Genomic DNA, 4,280 nt, shown 5'->3' with positions numbered 1-4,280 from the left:
ATTACTGTAAGGCTTCCCCCCCTTACGATCTCTCCTCCCCACCTCCAGGAATTTCTCCTTCTACCCCCACGGCCGGTCGGGAGCCCTGTAATCCGATCCCCGCTTTTCACGGCAATTTTTCCACTTGCCACGCTGTGATACCATCAAGCGGAGCCCAAGTCACGGTGCGTGTCGGTGGTCGGTGGCGCAGGGCCCCCGGGCGGGCAGCGCCGGGGCGAGGTGGGCGATTAAACCGGTCCCCGTTTGAGACTTCCCGGCCTAAAGGGCTGCTAAAGTATAGACAGAAGGAGGAGCAGGGGAGGGTGGGAGCTTCTTACAGCGTTTGACGGCAAGGGAGATGGTTACAAAGCTAACACGAGTCAACAAAGATGAGAATCTGAAAAACTTGAGGTTAAAACGAACAAAAAGCAGCCCGCAGATGAGATGCTTACACGTTGCAAAGCAAGTTTCCTGTCTACCCTCGGGCAGGAAGTTTTGCCTAAATTATTCCTGGCACGTAATTGCTTAACAAGTTCTTGATGAGCGTGAATAAAGAAAGGAAATTGGGGCTTTCATTTAGAAAAGCACCTTTGGCTACAACGCTGTTATGGGGTAGAGTAAATTGCCTGAGAAGATCACCAGAGATTTGGGGAAGCAGTTTAGATGATAATCGGGAATGGCTGGGATGGAGGTAATCCTACCTGGAGCAGAGGTTGGACACTAGCCCTTTTGAGATGCCTTCCAGCCCTATTTTTTGTAATTCCCCGGTGTTACTTCTGTGTTACAAGATATTGTACCCATGAGGAACATTTCCACGAAAGAAATTTTGACATTTGCTTAAACCCCCTGCCATGTTTTCCCCATGATTAAGTAATCTGAAACTGCTCCACACCCACCCCCGAAATAATGTTGAACTGTTTCTTTTATTAGAACGGGCTTTAATCAAACTTGAAGTTAAAATTGATTTAAAGATATTTTTGTCTGCCCCGCTGAGCAGAATTTAGATTAACGAGACAGAGTCAGCACCAAAGTTGTCGATACTCACCCCCATTGGAGCGAGGGATCAGGCTGAATGATGGCTTCCTGAGATCCCTTCTCTCCTTAGTTTTTCTGCATTTCTGAGCTGCATGAGCAGCCCCTTCAGCAGCCTGTGGCAGTGAGCCCAGGGGTGCTATTCCTCGCCTGGTCCCTGGGTGAAAGCAGGCATTGGATGCAGGGAAAGATGAGGTGAGGTCTGTGAACTTGGGTGCATTCAAGGGCAACAGCTGCATCATGAGAGTTGGTAGGGTGAGCGCGGTATCTGCAGCACTGCCATACACAGGCACCCTGTGAAATGGTAACAGCAATGGGGAAGGAGGACCTGAAGCTCCAAGATGTCTCCAGAAGATTGCCAGAGCCAGGATTTAGTTCCCATGGGGCTACTACAGCAGAGATGGTGTCGTGGTTTAGCCTCAGTCAGCAACTGAGCACCACACAGCCGCTTGCTCACTGCCCCTACCCCAGTGGGATGGGGGAGAGAATCGGAAGGGCCAAAGTAAGAAAACTCGTGGGTTGAGACAAGAACAGTTTAATATTTAAAATAAAACAGTAATAGTAATAATAACAGCAATAAAAATACAATGAAAAGGGAAATAATGAGTGAGAGAGAGAGAGGCAAAACCTCTGGATGGAGGGGAAAAAACCAAACAAGTGATACCACCCGCCGACTGACGCTGCTGGTCCCCGAGCCAGGATCGCTGCTTCCCCCGGCCAACCCCCGCCCAGTTAATATACTGGGCATGATGTCATATGATATGGAATATCCCTTTGACCAGGTTGGATCAGCTCTCCTGGCTGTACACCCTACCCTCCCAACTTCTTGTGCAGCCAGCAGAGCATGAGAGGCTGGAAAAGTCCTTGGCTAGTGTAAGCACTACTTAGCAACAGCTAAAACATCAGTGTGTTATCAATATTATTCTCATACTAAGTACAAAGCACAGCACTATACCAGCTACAGTGAAGAAAATTAACTCTATCCCAGCTAAAACCATGACCGTTTCCACCTCTTATTCCATACCATTTACATCATGCTCAGGTCCCATACTATCCAACACAACCTCAATAACCACCCCCCCGCTTCCCATCCTTTGATAAAATACACAGATATCATTTATCATCCCCCTAGTCTATGGACCACCCCGTAAAAACTCTGTAGAGGGTCCACAGATGTCCACAAAATGTCTGTTGAGTTCATTTAGTCCATGACTTTGGGCTTTATCTATCGTAACATTCTTTTGGGCTGGAGAGATGGGTGTGTGGTGTTGGATTGTTGCATGCTGAAGTAGAGTCCTTGTTCCATCACTGCCACACTGTCAGTCCTTGTTCTATCACAGCTGCACTTTGCTTGGTTCAAACAAAATTCATTCTTCATTAATCTGGGAGAGACCTACTATGATACCATTAATACAGCATGTAGCAACCATAGTAGTCATGACATACAACATTATATAGCAATTAGCAGCATACCATTCAGTTCATTGGCTGTTTTCACCCAAAATCAAATCCCCTTGAGGTACACATTGGACTGTTCCATTCTCCCACACCATCCACCAAGTGCACCCAGGTCCTTGAGTGAAAGCAACTCCACAAATGGGTTTGCCTTTGCCTGAGGCAGGAAGAACCCAGGCTGTTTTCCCAGCATATTTTTTACATGCACTACAGGGACTTTATCCCCTTCCACAGTACATAAGATTTCTGATTGGGCAGGGCCAGCTCAACCGGCAGATCCACTAGTGTTGACTAACCAGGTGGCTTTTGCTAAATATGTACCCCAGTGTTTAAATGTCCCACCCCCCATTGCTCTCAGTGTAGTCTTTAACAGTCCATTGTACCATTCCATTTTCCCGGAGGCTGGTGCATGATAGGGGATGTGATACACCCTCTTGATGCCGTGTGCTTTGGCCCAGGTGTCTATGAGGTTGTTTCAGAAATGAGTCCCATGTCGCCATAATACTTGTTTTTCAAGACCCAGGATACTGTTCCGGGCAGTGGCGTGAGGCACGGGATATGTTTCCAGCCACCCAGTGGTTGTTTCCACAATTGTAAGCACATGGCACTTGCCTTGGCGGGTTTGTGGGAGTGTCACATAGTCAGTTTGCCAGACCTCCCCATATTTATACTTCAGCCATCATCCTCCATACCACAGAGGCTTTGCCCACTTGGCTTGCTTGATTGCAGTGCACGTTTCATATTCATGGATAACTTGTACAATAGCGTCCATGGTCAAGTTCACCCCTCAATCACGAGCCCATCTGTATGCTGCATCTCTTCCCTGATGGCCTGAGGTGTCATGGGCCCACCGAGCTATAAACAATTCACCCTTTTTTTGCCAGTCCAGATCCACCTCAGCCACTTCAGTCTTAGCAGCCTGATCCACCTTGCTGGTTGTTTCGATGTTCTTCAGTGGCCCGACTCTTGGGGACGTGAGCATCTGCATGACGGACTTTCACAACCAGGTTCTCTACGTAGGCAGCAATATCTTGCCACAATGCGACAGCCCAGATGGGTTTGCCTCTGCGCTGCCAGTTGTTCTGCTTCCACTGCTGTAACCAGCCCCACAGGGCCTTTGCCACCATCCATGAGTCAGTATAGAGCACTGGCCACTTTTCTCATTCAGTGATGTCTAAGGCCAGCTGGATGGCCTTTACTTCTGCAAACTGGCTCGATTCACTTTCTCCTTCAGCAGTTTCTGCGACTTGTCATATAGGACTCCATACGGCAGCCTCCCATCTCTGATGCTTTCCCACCAGACGACAGGACCCATCAGTCAATAGGGCATATTTCTTCTCATTTTCTGGCAGTTTTTTATATAGTGGGGCTTCTTCAGCACATGTCACCTCCTCCTCTGGCGATATTCCGAAATCTTTGCCTTCTGGCCAGTCCATGATCACTTCCAAGATTCCTGGGCGACTGGGGTTTTCTATTCAAGCCCATTGGGTGACCAGTGCAACCCATTTACTCCACGTAGCATCAGTTGCATATTGTGTAGAAGGGATCCTCCCTTTGAGCATCCAGCACCCACAGTTGGGGTGCCAGGAGCAGCTGTGCTTCAGTACCAACCACTTCTGAAGCAGCTTGAACCCCTTCAAATGGTGCCAATATCTCTTTTTCAGTTGGAGTATAGCGAGCTTCAGACCCTCTGTATCCCCGACTCCAAAACCCTAGGGGTCGACCCCGGGTCTCCCCAGGTGCTTTCTGCCAGAGGCTCCACGTAGGGCCATTCTCCCCGGCTGTGGTGTAGAGCATATTTATTACACCTTGTT

This window comes from Phalacrocorax aristotelis, chromosome 1 (assembly GCF_949628215.1).
Source record: "Phalacrocorax aristotelis chromosome 1, bGulAri2.1, whole genome shotgun sequence".
Taxonomy (NCBI): domain Eukaryota; kingdom Metazoa; phylum Chordata; class Aves; order Suliformes; family Phalacrocoracidae; genus Phalacrocorax; species Phalacrocorax aristotelis.
Note: the sequence above shows the minus strand (reverse complement) of the source record.